General features: G+C 34.4%; 1 protein-coding gene and 1 long non-coding RNA gene across 9 annotated transcripts in view; both read right to left on the minus strand.

The window, feature by feature from the left end:
- Positions 1-20,081, minus strand: part of NFAT5 (nuclear factor of activated T cells 5) — a gene marked incomplete at its 5' end in the record, with an annotated part of 207,370 nt that overhangs the window by 100,009 nt on the left and 87,280 nt on the right. The gene's annotated exons all lie outside the window — the stretch shown is intronic.
- On the minus strand, positions 10,177-20,080 carry LOC309617570. The gene is made up of 2 exons (XR_014238052.1): positions 11,147-20,080; positions 10,177-10,810 (listed from the first exon to the last, which is right to left on the minus strand). It is a non-coding gene; the product is annotated as an uncharacterized lncRNA (long non-coding RNA).

Raw genomic sequence — 20,081 nt, forward strand, 5'->3', positions numbered from 1 at the left:
GAAAAATCCAGAGAAAATTGGAGATTCACATTCAAATAATGTTTAAAAGCACTAGCATAATGAAAACCATTATTTCATATAAACTTCATAATAACCCTGTTAGATAAAGAGAAAATGAGGATAAAAGGATAAAAAGAAATACGACTAGCAAAACGTGAAACAGGTATTTTAAAATACTATGTTTCTTTTTTTTTTTTTAAAGAGCTTTAACTTAAGCCATTTAAAAAATATATATTTATTTATTAATTTATTTATTTTGGCTGCACCGGGTCTTAGTTGTGGCCTGTGGGATCTTTAGTTGCGGCATGCGTGTGGGATCTAGTTCCTTGACCAGGGATTGAACCCGGGCCCCCTGCATTGGGAGCGAGGAGTCTTAGCCACTGGACCACCAGGGAAGGCCCAATACTATGTTTCCTAACTATAAATTCTGTACTTTTTCCCCCACCACAAAGGTACCTCTAGCTTAACTGAATTGCAAATAAAATACAAAAGTAAATTAATTTTTCCACAGAAGCCAGGCTGGTACCAACTATCTAAAGTTTTTTCCCTTCGTCTTATTCTCCCAGAATAAGAAAATGGAGCCTTAAAAAAGACACTCTGGACAATACAATCATTAGTAAAGAAGAGATGGCTGGCAGCACAGTTTCTCTTGCACTGGCACAAATTCTTGTTTTCAAACCCAAGAAACTTTGGTACTCTTATAATTCCTAAAGTCAGATATATCAAGAAACCACCCAAAGAAATACGGCCATAAACACAGAATGCCAAAAAGACCAATACCAATGTTTATTCTGCTTTATTTAAGATGTGATGTCTTCCACTTTTTCTTGGCACTAATGATAGTAAAATAAAGGTATATTTTTTATTCCTTTCGAAAAAATATGTAGAAACTATATTCCAGTAATAATAACATCAACTTAAGTAGCTTATGCTAGGCACCCATTCTAAGTACTTTACTTCTATTAACTCATTTAATTCTCACAGCCCTATGCTGTAAGCTCTATTATCAACAGCACCTTACAGATGAGGAAACTGAGGCAAAGAGAGGTCAATGAATTTGTCCAAGCTGCCACATAGCCAGTGTATAATATAACCTGAACCTGAACCCAGGGAGTCTTGCTCCAAGGCCCATATCTTTAGCCACTATACACACTGCCCTCTCCATATTGTTAATATATTATTTTGGGAGAGAATATGGTAACAGAATGAGAAGAAAAGTTTTTTCAAATTGCCTTAATGTTTTTAAATTCTATATGGTCAGAGAACAAGAATATTGCTGTTGAACAAGAATACTGGCCCCATGGGATTTCCCTGGCAGTCCAGTGGTTAATTAAGACTCCGTGCTTCCATTGCAGGGGGCACAGGTTCTATCTCCGGTGGGGGAACTAAGATCCCACATACTGCACGGTGCAGACAAAAAAGAAAAAAGGAAAAAAAAAAAAAAGAATACTGGCCCCACAAAATGGGATATGAAATGTTCCTATGTAGTTGGGCATTAGACCTTGGAACTGGATCCGCTATAGAGAATAGAGTCTCACGACATAACTTCTGTGTGATCCTTATTTCAATGGAGAAATTGAGTGAGGCAATAGAGCACAACTACCTGACTGAAATGTTAGAAAACTCACCTTTGAGACAATGTCTCAAAGACTCAATGTCTTTTTATACCCTTGGCCCAAAGGCAGCCATTTAAAAATATGTTTAGCAAAACTGAAAAATAATTACAATGGGACAACCTTTATCCTGTCAGGCTAAGAGGGGAAAAGGCTAGAAAAAGATATAGAATACAACTTGAAATTTACAGAACATTAAACTTAAAATATGACTGTCTAAACTACTTTAGAAGTTATTTTCTCCTTTTAATCTTCTAACCTGAGACAAAATAACTGTGAACAACAACTTTCCAATATTTACAAGCTGAAATTCAACTGAGTTTTATTTTAATGATACGAAGAAGAAATAATACTGTTCTGTAAATGTGAAACACCTCTCCTGAAAAATCCTGAACTTTGACTAATATGGTTTTTTGTTTTTTAATAAATGCTCAAACCTAAAATTATTAGGAAACCATTCTGTTGTATATCATCACCTAATTGCCTAAAACAAGATTTGTCAATTTATTGGTTCATTCAGAATACTTGTATTAAGTCACCTGGTATTTAGCACTCATTAAAATCTGTACTGAGAAGACATACAAATGTCAAAGTAAGGCGCTCTTAAGATATCTGGGGTGTCAAAGAGTCACCTATGATGAAAGACAAAATACACAGAGAAAGAATAATGAAAAACAAAGTAACTAAGTATCAAAAAAAACCCTTCCTGCTGCAGATTCAAAAAAAAAAAAAAAAAAGAAAGAAAGAAAAAAGACACTTCTCTTTTATTTCCTGGATTTGGAATTCAAGAGCCTTACCCTGAATACTCAAAGGAGAGATTTGAATCATCCTGAAGTTTCTAGTCAATCTTAGTTCAATACCAAAATTAGGGATATTGCTTTTTACTGTCTATTTATAGCTACTTTAACTCATAAAACTTTTTTACTCTCTTATTTTTATCCTTTGAATTTCCAAGTTGAAGTTTTATCTACATTTAAGGATCTTTAGGAATCCAAATGTGGATTTGCTTATCCGTCCTATCATAGCACATCCACATTTGGTTGTTACAAAGGTACTGTTCTCACAGGACACACCATCCAGTCCCTTTATGAAGAGCTATGCTTACTACAATCCATGATCTCTGCAATATGCAATTAATGGACAAGTAAATGAACAATATCCTACTAAAAAGGAAGCAGGAAAAGAAGAGGTCCAACACACTGGGAAGGACCCTCCCTGTAATGCTCTGATCTATCTTTGTTCCAGAACTAGACAGTGGTGAATATTCAAATAGTTCTTAATGGAAGAAGGCCTAGGACCTTTTTTCCCACCAATTTCCCTCTAAATTGGCATATCCAATGGATATGCTCTCTTCTGGGCAATATTATAGGGTCCAAACTACAGTGATTTTTCCAAAAGACCTTACTTCTCATAGTTCACTTTTTCTGTTTTATTTTGCTCATATAATAAACGACTGCTAAATTTCACTTTTAAATCTATTTGATTTGGGAGATTCCAAAATATAATTTGTTTCTATGTTGGTTGACAGTTGATGTTTCTGAAAAGTCCTAACAAGTTCAAGAAATACTAGTATAGATGTATAGGAGAACAAAGCACATCTAAATTTAAGGGAAAATGCACTTTGGGTTTACACACAAATAAGCAAACAAGTATGGTGAGAACACAATGACTCGGTAGCTATCTTTCACCTCTAGGTTACCTTTCTATTTTTAGAATTAGCAGCCATCTCCCCTCTGAAGTTTGCCATCTCAAGCAGCCCACTGTAATTCCAACAAATGAGTAAAGGCAACCGTGATTACAGACCTAATCTTAAGTATTCTTAGGAGTAAGTTGGTTTCTATTATTAGGGGAAATATTAAGCTTATAGTGTACTCGAGGAATCTATGATGCAATTAGTACTCGGTAAGAGCGCTAGTCATTCTACAAAAATTATTGTATAAATTACCAAAGTGCCGAATTTATACCTAAAACGTTATTTATTCATAAAGCCTACTCATACACAGATTAATATGCCTTTACCAGTAAACATACAAGTACTGGTCAAGATAAATTTAACTTCACTAAACTGAAGTGATGTTCAACATTGAATCATGTTCAAGTTCTCTCACTTATTCTCAAACTTAAAACTTGAGCTGTGGCAATAATTTAAGAAAACATCCTTTTAAATAGAAAATATTTTAGCAGTTGAGGACCATAACAAAGAAAAATAAATTAAGCACTTTCATGTTCACACAAAACAAATACTAAACTAGCCAGCAATGCCTCTTACTCAGGAACTCTGATGAATACAGTTATACCTATATTTAATCTAGCAGTATGTGAAATAGATGCATGTATATGTATACATGAATCACTTTGCTGTACACCTGAAACTAACACAACATTGTTAATCAACTATAAGACAAAAAGTTAAAATAAATATATAAATAAAAGATACCATTAAGAAAATGAAAAAAAAAATCAAGCAGTTATCCAGGGTCCTCATTATCCTCTACTAATGTCTAATTAATAATACAAATACAAAGAGAACAACGTTTCAAGACAGTAGGGTTTATAGTTTCCACAGCTACAGAAGTGCATCTCACTTCACTTATGCAGTTTTTCTTCCTCCTAGCTCACTGTCACAATTCTGTGACATTTATTAGAAAACTGCAATCCTCTTGCTACTATTAAATATAAACATTTGCTTTCAGGAAATCAACAAAATGAATCAACCATGCATATTAATAGTCAAAAAATTTTCCAAACTAAGCGAGGTTAATCTACTTCATGAATTTTTCACAGTCATCTGTAGTCTAATCTTGCTCATCAAAATTTTGTTTTTGATTATTCAAGATGTAGCACACTCAGTATTTAGATCATCCTATCTACATTTAAATCACATTTAGATGATTTAGACAACTAAAATATACTGTGTTAAATGGGAAACTGAAAAAAGTCTCCCTTCCATGTGCCACCGCATAATTACGTCTGTCTCAATAACTTAAAAAAAAAAGTTAGTATATCTCAGTCTTAAAATTATTTTTTGTTTTTTTAACATTTTGTGTGTGTGGTAAAATATACATAAAATTTACTGCTGTATCCATTTTTTAAAGTCTACAATTCAATGGCATTAAGTTCATTCACAATGTTGTACAACAATCACCACTAGTATTCATTTCCAGAACTTTTTCATTGCCTCAAACATAAACTCTGTACCTAATGAAGAATAACTCCTCATTGCCCTCTCCCCATAGTCCCTGGTGACCACTATTCCACTTTCTGTCTCTATTCTAAATACCTCATGGAAATATACAATATTTGTCCTTCTGTATCTGGCTTATTTCAATTAGCATATGTTTTCATATGCTGTAATCCATGTTGTAAGATGATATCAGAATTTCATTCCTTTTTAAGGATGAATAATATTCCACTGTATGTATATACCACATTTTATTTATCCATTCATCTGTTGGTGGACACTTAGCTTTTACTACACTCAGAGTTGTGCAACCATCATCACAATACATTTCAGAATATTTGTATCACTCTCAAAAGAAACCCCAAGCCCTTTAACTATAATCCCCCTCACTCCCCTCAACCCCAGGAACTACTAATCTACTTTCTGCCTCTCTAGATTTGTCTATTCTGTAGATTTCATATAAATAGAATCATACAGTATGTGGTCTTTCATGATTGGCTTCTTCCACTAAGCATACTGTCAAGATTCATCCGTGTTCCAGCATGTATCAGTAACTGATTCCTTTTTATGGCCAAATATTATTCCATTAAATGGATATACTACATTTTGTTTATCCATCCATTCATTAGTTGATGGACATTTGGGTTGTTTCCATACTTTGGCTATTATGAACAATGCTTCTCTGAACATACGTATACAAATATACATGTATATTTTATGTGTACAGATGTTTTCATTCCTCTTGGGTATGTATCTAGAAGTGAGATTGCTGGATATGGTAACTCTATGTTTAACTCTTTGAGGAACTATCAGATTATTTTACAAAGTGGCTGCACTGTTTTATATTCCCACCAGCAGTGTGTAAGGTGATTTCTCCACATCCTTGCCAACACTTATTATTATCTGTCTTTTTGATTATAGCCATCCTACTAGGTGTGAAGTGGTATCTCACTGTGGTTTTGCTTTGCATTTCCCCAATGACTAATGATGTTGAAAATCTTTTTATATCCTTATCAATATTTAACATAGGGACTTCCCTGGTGGCGCAGTGGTTGGGAGTCCACCTGCCAATGCAGGGGACATGGGTTTGATCCCTGGTCCGGGAGGATCCCACATGCCGCGGAGCAACTAGGCCCATGCGCCACAACTGCTGAGCCCGTGCTCTAGAGCCCATGCTCCACAACAAAAAAAGAACATGATTCTGTTAACTCAGAGTAAAAAAAAAAAAAAAAAAATTTAACATATTGTTATTGCATCAGTGCTTTTATTTTAAAACATTTATATGTTTAGCAATATATTAAAGTCAATATGTTCTTAAATATAACAAATATGTTTAATAGCAGAAGCAGTATTTTGCTGCTATTAAACTAAATATACAGAAATAGTTGTCCTAATCAATAAAATGAAGTACAGTCAGACTCTTCATATTGTATTTGTTTATAGCCAGTCACCTAAGTGTTTCTCTCATTTAACTGACATGTTTTTATTTAAATATAATCAATTCCTGTGCTCAAGAATGCCAATCAGGTGCAGCCACTACAGAAAACAGTATGAAGATTCATCAAAAAACTAAAAATAGAACTACATGATCCAGCAATTCCACTTCTAGGTATTTACCTGAAGAAAACAAAATCACTGTCTTGAAAAGGTATCTGCACCCTCATTTTCACTGCAGCATTATTTACAACAGTCAAGACAAGGAAACAACAGAAGTGTCCATTAACAAATGAATGGATAAAGAAGATGTGATACACACCTATATACACACACACACACACACACACACACACACACACACACACACACGTACAAGAATATTACTCAGCCATAAAAAAGAAGGAAATCTTGCCATTTAACACATGAATGGACCTTGAGGGCATTATGCTAAGTGAAATAAGTCAGAGAAAGACAAATACTATATGATCTCACTTATCTGAGTAATCAAAAAATTTTTTTCTTAAAAATTGAACTAAAAGATACAGAGAACAGATTGGGGGTTGTGGGGGCGGGGGAAGGTGAGGGTTATGAATGAAATGGGTGAAGGTGGTCAAGCTTCAAGAGAACCTTCTTATTTGAGTATTCCAGATTTAGTGAACAAATCCACCTCCATTTTCATCTTAATTACCTAAACCTTTGTCTTTACCGATTAAATAGTTCCAATTTTTTAAAGGTCTAGGTTTTCACCTATAATCATTTTAATCCAATTATTATTCCAATTAAAGCTTTCTACATGGTTGTATATAACTAAAGCACAATCCTCTCACACTTCCAATACCATTCCTTCCTTCTTTTCTGGATGTGGTATTCATTCATTCAAGCACCTTTTGGATATAAGCGCTTGTGCCAGATGCTAAGAGAATGTGAGGTATAGTCCCTGTCCTTGAGAAAAATACCATCCAGTATAACTTTTTAAACAAAACTGGACTTTACTAAATGTTCTTTATGGTTTACTGCAGCTTTAATCATGGCTGATTCTAATATTGTACAATTACCTTACTGTGGTTTCGGTTTCATTTCCTGAACACACGCATAATCTAGTACTTTAATACCAAAGCTCGGGCTTGCCTGGTGGCACGGTGGTTAAGAATCCGCCTGCCAATGCAGGGGACAGGGGTTCGAGTCCTGGTCAGGGAAGATCCCACATGCCGCGGAGCAACTAAGCCCGTGGGCCACAACTACTGAGCCTGTGCTCTAGAGCCCGCGAGCCACAACTACGGAGCCTGTGCCCTAGAGCCCACAAGCCACAACTACTGAGGCCTGCGCGCCTAGAGCCTGTGCTCCGCAACAAAAGAAGCCACTGCAGTGAGAACCCCACGCACCACAATGAAGAGTAGCCCCCACTCAACGCTACTAGAGAAAGCCCGTGCACAGCAACGAAGACCCATCACAGCCAAAAATAAATAAATAAACTTATTAAAAAAAAATACTAAAGCTCTCCTAAGTTTTGAGAGACCTTTCTCCAAATTATTTCCATAATTTTATTAACACTTAAAAAAATGATTAAAAAGAATAAAATACTTAAATGTTTAAAAAGTGTAGAACTTATACTCTGAAAACTACAAAACACTGTTGAAAGAAATTAAAGACCTAAATAAAAGGAAACACATCCCACGTTCATAGAGGATAAGACTGAATACTATTAATATGGCAATGCTCCTCAAGCTGACCTACAGATTCAGTGCAATCCCTATTAAAATCACAGCTCTCTTTTTTGCAGATATTGAGAAGCTGATCCTAAAATTCAAATGGAAAGTCAAAGGACCCTGAATAGCCAAAACAATCGTATAAAAGAAGAACAAAATTGGAAGACTCACTCTTCCCAATTTCAAAGCTACAGTAATCAAGACAGTGCGTTGCTAGCATAAGAATAGACATATAGATGAATAGAAAAGAACTGAGAATCCAGAAATAAACCTATATGCCTATAGTCAACTGATTTTCAACAAGGTTGCCAAGACCATTCAAAGGGAAACAATAGTCTTTTCAACAAATAGTACTGGGGGCAATTGGATATACACATGAAAAAGAACGACACACCACATACTGCACACCATAGACAAAAATTAACTCAAAATGGATCAAAGACCTAAATGTAAGAGCCAAGACTATAAAACTCTCAGAAGAAAACATAGGTGTAAATCTTTGTGACCTTGTATAAGGCAGCAGTTTCTTAAATATGACACAAAGCATAAGCAACAACAACAAAAAAGATAAAGTAGACTTCAAGAAAATTAAAAACATTTGTGCATCAAAAGACACTACCAAGAAAGTGAAAAGACAGCTCACAGAACAGGAGAAAATTTCAGCAAATCATATATCTAATAAGGGACTTGTATAAAGAATATATAAAGAACTCTTACAATTCAACAATGAAAAGACAAATAATTCAATTTTAAAATGAGCCAAGCCTTGAACAGACATTTCTCCAAAGAAGATATATTAATGGCCAATAAACATATGAAAAGATGCTCAACATCATTAGTCATTAGATAAATATAAATCAAAACCACAGGAGACTGCTTCATACCCAACTAGAGATGGCTATAATCAAAAAGATAAGAGTAAGTGTTGACAAGAATGTGGAGAAATCAGAACCCTCATACATTGCTGCTGAAAATGTGAAATGGTGCAGCCACTGCAGAAAGCAGTTTGGCAGTTCCTCCAAAAGTTAAATATAGAGTTACCATATGATCCAGCAATTCCACTCCTAGGTATATACCCAAGAGAAATGAAACACCTGTACACACAAAAACTTGTACACAAATGTTTCATAATAGCGAAAATAACCCAAATGTCCATCAACTAATAAATGAATGGATAAACATAGTAGTATGTATCCATCTAATGGAACATTATCCACCCATAAAAAGAAATGAGATACTGATACATGCTACAACATGAATGAACCTTGAAAACATTATGCTAAGTGAAACAAGAAGTCACAAAAGACCACATATTATATGATTTCTTTTATATGAAATGTCTAGAATAGGCAAATTCATAGAGACAAAAAGCAGATGAGTGGCTACCAGGAGCTGGGGATGTGGGAGGGAATGGGGAATGACTGCTAAATGAGTAAGGGGCTTCTTTTTGGGGTGGTGAAAATGTTCTGGAATTATATACTGGTGCTGGTTACACAACACTGTAAATGGACTAAAACTCACTGAATTATACACTTTAAAACTGTTAAAATGGGGACTTCCCTGGTGGCGCAGTGGTTAAGAATCCATGTGCCAATGCAGGGGACATGGGTTCGATCCCTGGTCCAGGAAGATCCCACATGTCGTGGAGCAACTAAGCCCATGTTCCACAACTGCTAAGCCTGTGCTCTAGAGCCCACAAGCCACAACTACTGAGCCCATGAGCTGCAACTACTGAAGCCTGTGCACTCTAGGGCCTGCGTGCCACAACTACTGAGTCTGTGTGCTGCAACTACTGAAGCCCACGCGCCTAGAGCCCGTGCTCCACAACGAGAGAAGCCACTGCAACGAAAAGCCCACGCACCTCAACGAAGAGTAGCCCCCGCTCACCGCAACTAGAGAAAGCCCACACGCAGCAACGAAGACCCAACGCAGCCAAAAATAAAAAATAAAAAAATTTTTAAAAACTGTTAAAATGATAAACTTTATGTGCTATGAATTTCACCTCAATTAAAATAAAAAGATAATCAGGAACCAAGTCTTTTAAGAATGCGGATTTCACCCTAAAGCCCATGGACACCATCACAGGATTTTTAAGTAAGCAATATGATTTGATTTGTATTTTAGGAAGATTAATCCTGCACAACATAGTGCTGTGAATGCCTAAACCTTAGTATATAAATTTAGCAACATCTGATTTGGGTGTTCAGAAGCTTATGCATAGAAATAAAATCCTGGTTTCTTTTTTTTTTTTTTTTTAATATTTTATTTATTTATTTATTTATGGCTGTGTTGGGTCTTCGTTTCTGTGTGAGGGCTTTCTCCAGTTGCGGCAAGTGGGGGCCATTCTTCATCGCGGTGCGCGGGCCTCTCACTATCGCAGCCTCTCTTGTTGCGGAGCACAGGCTCCAGACGCGCAGGCTCAGTAGCTGTGGCTCACGGGCTTAGTCGCTCCGCGGCATGTGGGATCTTCCCAGACCAGGGCGCGAACCCGTGTCCCCTGCATTGGCAGGCAGATTCTCAACCACTGCACCACCAGGGAAGCCCAAATCCTGGTTTCTTGCTACATCTTGAGTAAGTATGTTTGCCAAATAACTTACCTGTAGATATAAATTTTATTTTACTTATTTAACAAATACTTATATAGTGCTGTGTGCCAAGCATTATTCCAAGTTCTTTAGAAATATTAACTCATCCAATCCTCATAACAAATATATGAGTCTACTATCTCCACTTTATAGAAGAACAAATTGAGTCAAGAAAGGTTAAGTAACTTGCCTAAAATCACACAGCTATTAAGTAATGCGTGTTTTTGAAACTGGGTTTCTATTCACAAGCCAGATAAATAAGTGGGACTTTGATTTACTTATTATTACCTCTACCACTTTTTTTTTTTTTTTTTTTAATACTGGTTCAGTTTTTTTTTTGTTGTTTTGTTTTTTATTTATGGCTGTGTTGGGTCTTCGTTTCTGTGCGAGGGCTTTCTCTAGTTATGGCAAGTGGGGACCACTCTTCATCGCGGTGCGCCGGCCTCTCACTATCGCGGCCTCTCCTGCCGCGGAGCACAAGCTCCAGATGCGCAGGCTCAGTAATTGTGGCTCATGGGCCTAGTTGCTCCGTGGCATGTGGGATCTTCCCAGACCAGGGCTCGAACCCGTGCCCCCTGCATTGGCAGGCAGACTCTCAACCACTGCGCCACCAGGGAAGCCCACCTCTACCACTTTTAATTCCTAAGAAAAACTTCATATTCTTCAATTTCAACTCTTCTGTTTATTTGTTCTCAATTCACTATGCACTAAATTTCTTTTTCTGAGCAGAATTTACAGCGTTGATTCTATCCATTCTTGTGAAGTTTGATTGAAAAACAGTCTCAAGAAAGTTATTTTTTAGTTTTTATTTACTATACACTATAAACATGTTATTTATGTTTACTATAACAGAGTAGTAATTTGGTTAACTAATTACTTTCTGTTCTTCAACTACTTCATTACCCAGTTTTTTTTTTTTAAGCAATGAGTTTTTTAAAGGAATTAAGTAGTAATTTTATCCAAAGCATGTTATTCAAATATTATATATAAATTTTCATCCTGTACTCAACATTATAGGTAAAAATAAACTAAGAAAATTTCTTCAAAAATAATTTTAAAATTATAAAATTCAACTATACGTTTATATTTCCCATTCATTCACTCTACATTAGCCTAATAGTCTAGAGAGTATGCCCTAACAATAAAAATGAAAAAGGAATATAGAAAAAAGTCTTGGAGGTCACAATACAATTTTATAAAAACGTACTCAAGTAAACTTTTGATTTACAGTGTTTCTAAAGTACTTATAACTGCCCATTATCTAGGCGCTTATAAATTGAGCCTATAATGTTCACAAGTTATAAATTTATAACTTGTGAACATTAATTTATTATCATTAATTGCCATTTACAGTAGTATTTTTACAGTTAAGCACAAGATAGTACTCACTTACATGGGACAGAAAGCTCATATTGTTTTTACCTAATTTATGCTTAACCTACAGAAATAATCAGAGTACAAATAAGTACATACCCCCTACCTACATACTCTTCAACTCTATAACCCTCTGAAGACTTAAACTATTTTAAAAAGAAAGTTTAAAGTTTTAAACTTCATTTTACAGTTATTAAGTATAGGGGCAAACTATATGCTCAGGTATACTTTGCACAAAAGTATTTTCCTATTAACAAATAGGAACTTCATATTAACTTCATTCTTCATTCCAGATTGAATTACAAAACCCTTTAAAACTCTGTGTTATCACTGTTTATTTACATACAATCTCTTTTACTAAACTATAAGCAATATGTGGCCAGGATATATGGGTGAATTCACTTTGAGTGAATGAATAATAATATTATTATTATATTATTACTATGTTATAACTATAATAATATTATGACTAAGCAACCTATAACCTTGCACATAAGCATAAAAAAATCATCTCTAAAAAACTACACTTGGCTACATTATAGAAAATAGGAATATATAAAAGAATAAAAAATGCCGTATTAACTTTATGTCCTTTAAAAAACTAGTTTTCCTTTCTAGAAGGTTATGGTGGTTGAACAACAAAAGTTAAAGACAAAAGAGTACACACTGTATACTGTAAATATAGTGTGTACTGTATAAATCCATTTACACAAAATTCTAAAAAAAGGCAAAACTAATCTTTGGTAAGGAAAAACAGATCAATTTTCCTGAGGGGCTGGAGTGGGCAGAATTTACTACAGAAGATCAAGAGGTAGCTTAGCTTAACGGGATGACTGAAATGTTCTGTATCTTGTCTGTAGTGATTACACACATGTATATACCTGTTAAAAACTCAAGGAACACTTGAAATGGGTGTACCTGTGTACCTCTATAAGGATGGTTTGTTTTTCTAAAAGAGAGGGGAAAGACAGAAAGGATACAAGAAGTAACAGCAGAACCAACAAGCAAAATGTAGAGAGTACCATGAGAAAATGGAGACATGGGTAGAATGGGAAGATTGGGAAAAAAAAGAGAGACAGACAGTGGAAAGAAGAACCAAAGTAAATTAATAGGGCCTTATGCAAAATATCACTATTCGTATAGCATTTCATAGTTTTCAAAATCCTCTAACATTATTTCAGTTATTCTTCCTCACAACTCTTAGGTAAGCAAGACTGATGACAATGTCTCTGCTGAAGAAAAGGAATGCTTACATGATTTTCCACACGGTCTCAAGACTTAACTAGAATTAAAACGCAAATTTTCTACTGCCTAACAGAATTTTCAGGAAGTTCAGAAACAAACACCAACCACGACAATAAATAGAACTCCCAATGCTCTATGAGTAGTGCTTTTTCTGTTGCTCATCTCTTCTCAGGTTTAGTTACGCTCTGAAACATACCAGCAGAAATAGGGTGCAATGACCTCTATGCTTCCATAAAACTACTGCCAAAGAAATCAAGAGCCCCATGGCATCTTCCATTTTTAAAGCAGTTCTCCTTAGGTGGTGGCTTGCTTACCCTTCCCCTTCCTTTTCACTTTTGAGCACCATCAACAGTCAAAACAGAGGTGGTTCAACCAGCAGTGTGCTTCAGCTAAATCTTAAAGGCATGCACCAAAGCCAGGAAATGATTTGCTAATTTTGAGTGCTAAAATATTCCTAAAAAGGGTCATCATCATAATCTTTACTGATTTTTATGTGTGGCTTATAGAATTTCTCTCCTTACTTTATGGGAACTGTTAAGCTAAAGAAATCTACACAAAGTACTCTTTATATACCATCTGAACAGTGGTGTAATCTTGTTAGGGCCTTAAGTGTAAATGCCAATTATCAAATGTTTGTATTGTAAGAAAGTAAGTATAAACTCAAAACTCTGCGGTAAAATAGTCAAGTTTCAAATACCAGCCTCCTCCATTAGCTATGTAACCTTAAGAAAATTAGTGAATCCCTCTGTACCTCAGTTTCCTCATTTATGAAATAGGGATACTGATACTATCTCACAGGACTTTTCTGAGGATTAAACGTGGAAAATATCTGTAAAATGCTGGTACACACAAATTGCTCAAAAAATGACTTCAATTATTACTAACACTGAATTTATTATTCTTTCTTCTCTTTACCAACACTGTTTCTTTTGACATGTCCTACAAAGACTGCTTTACATAGATTTTTTAAAACTAAAACTAAATTTATAAAGATAAGAGTAATCAACTTGGCTCACTATTTATTAGTAACTTTTCTGTTCTTGTCTCACTTTCAAAACCAAGTACCAAATTTACTAAAGGACTAATAATAACATTTCTGAATGGGAAAGAAGTGATAAGGATTCATGGCTGGCCAGCAGTAATAATCAGTACCTACTTATCAAGTAAATATTAAAAATAAAAGCAAGAGAAAAAATCTATTTTTAAGTTATTAAGAATAAATAAAAGTAACTGAAAAATCTCATGTATCACATCTTTAGTTCAAACCATCAAAAATATAGATCCTTCATCACAACATCAGGTTTTATTTACTTTTGGAAGCTGAAATCATTACCTGTAGTTAATCCATAGACTATTTCTACCTTTTCATTCAAATACATGTTTATAATTAGTGTATTATACCTCATTAGTTTTTTTAACCTTGATTTTTATTAAGGCAACAGGAAATAAAAGACGTGACTCTCTTTCACGCAACTTGAAATAAAATCTTAGCAACAAGAAAAGAGCATAAGATAATAAGCAACATATCTACTGAAGAAAGTCTTTTACCTCTCATAAAGTTAGCAGAATTATCCTCTGTCACTACATAATCAGGCCCATCTGATATCTCAGATTAATTTGATCTTTATTTTTTTCTAATTACCTGTTATTCTTAATAGAAAATAATCTGATGGGTCAAGTTTTTCTAATAAAAAGTGGCTATTTTTATATATAACATTGATCACAATAAGAAATGTTCATCTGTACTACCATTTTCAAGTTTTAGGGGACTCCTGGAATTAATACAGTAGAGTCAAGAATGAATCAAGAGCAGACCAAGGACCATCTGATTAAATATGAATTTCTATCCTCTTATTGTAACAAGCAATAGAATTCCAGTATTGAATAAAAATAAAAATTAAAAAAGCAGAGTTTAGGAAGAGACACAAAAACAAATGACAGGAAATCAGAGAGAGATGGATCCTAGAAACAAAAAGTTGGCATGAACTAGGTATGATTCTGTCATATGTTTGAAATTCATTTCCATAATTATTTCCTCAATAATATTTTTAGTTTATTAGGTATGGACCAACAGAGAATATTATAGATACTAAACAAGAAAAGAATCCAATAGATTACTTTTAAAGTTGAATACTTTCAAAAAGTCCTTTCTAGTAAGATATCTTCATACATTTCATCATGTAAGAGTTAATGGCCTAACTACCTTACGAACACAGGCCCTAGGAAAGAAATAAATCAGGCTTAATGGCAATTCAGAAATATTCCATAAAATCAGTAAAAAAACTGTTACTATTTTTAGGATTTTCATTTATGAACTATAAAGTAAAATTATGCATGGTACAACATCAAACAGATTGAAAGTAGTTAAAAAAAAAAAGTTTATTTTCCCCTAACTCAATGTAATATTTCATATTTTCTTTTAAGTTGATCCATATGTAATTTCTTTTTTTTTTTTTTTTTGAAGGCAAAGGAAGAAAGCTTTTTTGTTTGTTTTGTTTTTTATAAATTTATTTATTTATTTATTTATTTATTTATTTTTGGCTGTGTTGGGTCTTCGTTTCTGTGCGAGGGCTTTCTCTAGTTGCAGGGAGCAGGGGCCACTCTTCATGGCGATGCGCGGGCCTCTCACTATCGCGGCCTCTCTTGTTGCGGAGCACAGGCTCCAGACGCGCAGGCTCAGTAGTTGTGGCTCACGGGCCTACCTGCTCCGCCGCATGTGGGATCTTCCCAGACCAGGGCTCGAACCCGTGTCCCCTGCACTGGCAGGCAGACTCTCAACCACTGCGCCATCAGGGAAGTCCCACATGTAATTTCTTAACTCACACTTTTAAAAGCATTTAAAATTTTTAATCCACTGTTTTTATTACTTTAGTCCTTCCAATTTGCTTATATTATTTTTCCTGTTTTATCTGATTTTTCTACCATCTTATCTTACATCTCTATAGGTATTTCTAGAATGACCTGTTATTATTTGCTTATTTAGTTTAATTTTTAATCTCCGTTTTTATATAGCAAACTATATATGCCAAAATCAACATTTTTTAATACAGAAAGTGTAAGAAATGGCACCTTTTATTTTTTCCCTGTAGTTGAACATTTTTTCCAGGCACTCCAAAGTAGAACCCTAGCCTTAAAGTCTGAACACTGTAAGTGTAAACCATTTTATTTTTTTAAAAATATATACAAACTACCTTCTTTAAAGAAGGTAGGGAAAATGCAAAATTAGAATCAAAAAGTAAAAATCTGTAGTATATACTTTTGTCCAGGATTTTTTTCTATGCAAGCTATTTTTAATATAATTGCAACAATATCTTTTATTTACTTATTTTATTAGGAGTTTCACATGTAATTATGGGGTCACCAGAAACATTATTTTAATGGCTACATATCATTACATTAAATAGCTAGACCCTTTTCCCATTGTCAGGCAATCACCAAATTAAATAAAACGGTATTAGCAGAACTATGTAGGGTGATGGATGTTAACTAGACTTATTATGGTGATCACTTCCCAATATATATACGTATCAAATCATTGTTGTGAATTTGAAACTAACATAATGTAATATGTCAGCTATATCTCAAGTTAAAAAAAAAAAAAAAAGAAAAGAAACTAATTTCCTATTCTTGAAAAGGGGGAGAGGGAGTAGAAGGACCAGCATTGATATGAAAGATAAATGCGAACAAACTGAATAGTAAAGAGATTTTAAATCTATTTTTGAAGCTAAATACCCAACTGTAGGTTTTCCAACCTTGTCGTCCTTAAAAAAAAACAAAAAACAAAAAACTGTAATTTGTAAAACCTGTGTTCTCTAAAAAGTTTAACAAATTGTATGATAATAATTAAATTCCCTTCACACTGGGCTGACTTTTTTAGTTATTAGATAGAAATCTAGACTATTGGACTTCCCTGGTGGCACAGTGGTTAAGAATCCGCCTGCCAACGCAGGGGACACGGCTCTGATCCCTGGTCGGGGAAGATCCCACATGCCGCGGAACAACTAAGCCCGTGTGCCACAATTGCTGAGCCTGCGTGCCTAGAGCCCGTGCTCCACAACAAGAGAAGCCACTGCAATGAGAAGCCCGCACACCACAATGAAGTGTAGCCCCTACTTGCCACAACTAGAGAAAGCCTGCGTGCAGCAATGAAGACCCAACGCAGCGGGGGGGGGGGGGGGGGGGGTTAAACCGTTAAAAAAATACTTTGCTAAAAAAAAAAAAGAAAAAAGAAACCTAGACTATTGATGTAAAGCATACATACATAAACATTACTAGACAATACTTCATATTATATATCGTAGGGAGTCAGTACAGTATAGTACTTAAGAGCACAGATTCTGAAGTGAGGCTACCTGAGCTGGAATCTTGGCTCTACAACTTACCAGCTGTGTGACTCTAGGTAAGTTACTGAAACTCCCTAAGCCTCCTTAGCTTCCTCATCTGTGAAATGAGGTAATAGTAACGATCTCAAACAGCTGTTATGAGGATTCAGTGAGTTCATATTTGTAAAGTTCCTGGCACACAGTAAGAACTATATAGATGGCTGTTTAAATTTTTTAAATTTTAAATTTAATTTTTAAAATTTAGCTAACATTTATAGAGCTTACTATACACCAGGTTAAATGCTTTCCATGAATTTGCCTCAAATAATCTTAACAACACCTCTGATGAAGATAATATTATTGCCCCCATTTAAAAAAGAGAAAATTGAAGCACAGAAAGATTAAATGACTAAGCTGAGGTCACACACAAACGTCAAACAAGGATTTGAACCCAAGTCTGACCACATAACCTACAAACTTAGCACAGATTGCTCTTATACACTAGGAGCAGTAGCCTCCTGCTGTACTATATCTTGCTGAAATAAATTAGAATTTTTTGTATTTCTTGGAATAGAGTATTTTAAACAGTAATATAAAAAATATCACTATAATACAGAAGTATTTATACATGAAATGATTATGATGTCTGATATTTGCTTTAAAATAATACAGCTTGGGCAGGGGGAGAGAGGATTAAAAAAACAAGAGTAAACATACTTTGATAGCTATTAAAGTTTGGTGATGGGTACCACCAAACCCATAAATAAATAAATAAACCCATAAACCCATAAATAAATAAAATGATGTGTTCATCATTTTATTCTCTCCACTTCTGTGTATTCTTTAAAATGTCCATAATAAAAGGTTGAAAATAGAAATAGGGTACATAGATTAAATCCTTTCATCACACAAGCAAATAACTTTCTTATACCTTGTATCAAAGATATAAGAGAACATGACATACTTGATACTTATACATTTTACAATTTATATATAATCCATAAAGGGTGGTCTTACTTTAAATAACTGAGTATCCTCTCAACCAAAATGAAAAATTAGTGAAAGTATTTTGGCATAAACATGTAAATATACATACTAGATTGTTGCCTGCATTTCCATCAACTTGTTAAAAATATTTGCTTAAATAATTAACACTCGTTTTTTTTTCTTATCTTTCTCCTGCCTGATAATCTCTATGATTATAACACTCTGGTTTGCTGCCCAGAAAATGGATGAGTTTTTGTACAGACAAATATAACTCCACAACATGGTCACAAATTGAACAATACAAATAGAAACAACAAATCTGCTTCACCAAGAAACACTTCTAAAAATCCCTTGCCTCAAACTGTAGTTGATTTTTATACTAATATATACCATAGGTATATATATACCTATGGACTTTTTATAAGTATAAATATAATCAATAATTAATCTAAGAACTTTTATATGCTTTAAATTATAGTTAAAACAATTTAGCTGATACTTAAGGAAAAAAAATTTATTAAGCCAGACACTATACTAGGCATTTTCATACACATTAGCTCACTAAACTTGAGATTATATACATTTTTATAAAAGAACATTAAAGTTTAGAGAGGTAAAATCACTTGCCCAAGGTCACAGAGCTAAAGGTCACAAGTAGCTAAACTGGTATTCAAATTTAAGCTTAATTACAAAACCCACTTTTTCCCTTGACACCTACACTCAAGTCAAACAAATATTTAGGGCCTTTTTTAGTGGACCATAAAATGCTTACGTTACTGGTTACATATATATTTTACAGTGGCAGCTTGGCTTTGGGTAAAGAGCACCAACTACAACACAAAAGCACTGTTTGTTTCTACTATCATATGATTTTTTCCCCCCAAGTCTCTTAATTTCAGCCTCAGGTTACTCATCTTTATAATAGGAAAATTAATATCCTTGCTGTCCAGTTCCCAGGATTACATGATTCAAAAATGACATACATGAAATCACTTCAAAAACTGCAAAAACAACAAGTAGTCCTTTTTTTGTCTTAAAATGCTAAAAACAACACAGAATAATGTTTTCTAAAGTAATTGTCAGCTGTTTAAATTATTCTACACATTCTAACATTTCCAGAACTTTCTAAAACCCTTTTTCTAAGCATAGCTCAATCATCATCTCTATTACTTGGCTTTCCTTATCCTTAAAAATGATGCAAGAGTAATGACATCAATGCTATTGTAATAAATAATTAATATGCCATTCTGAAATGCTCAGCATATGAAAGTTCTAAATTCTGACTTTCCAAACTAAATATGTGTTTGGTGTCACTCTTTTAGTTATGTTCATGATCTTAATGTTTGAGCCTTTTCATATTCAGTTTGTTTTGTAAAAAACTAGAATCAAGATATGGAATTTTAAAGTAGAACACCCAACACACAATTTTTAATAGTTTTGTGGGGTTTTTTCCCAAGGCTTCTCGAAACAGATACAATAGCTAACAAGGACATCAAACACACAAAATCCACTAAAACATTCAGCTGCTCTAAAAGAAGGATCAGGCTCTTTAGGAGAAAACTAGATTGTATGAGTTTGCAAAGTTTAACACTTTCTCATTTAAACTCCATTTCAGAGAAAGCCTTTGCATA

The sequence above is a fragment of the Balaenoptera borealis genome (assembly GCF_965194805.1).
Source record: "Balaenoptera borealis genome assembly, chromosome: 19".
Taxonomy (NCBI): domain Eukaryota; kingdom Metazoa; phylum Chordata; class Mammalia; order Artiodactyla; family Balaenopteridae; genus Balaenoptera; species Balaenoptera borealis.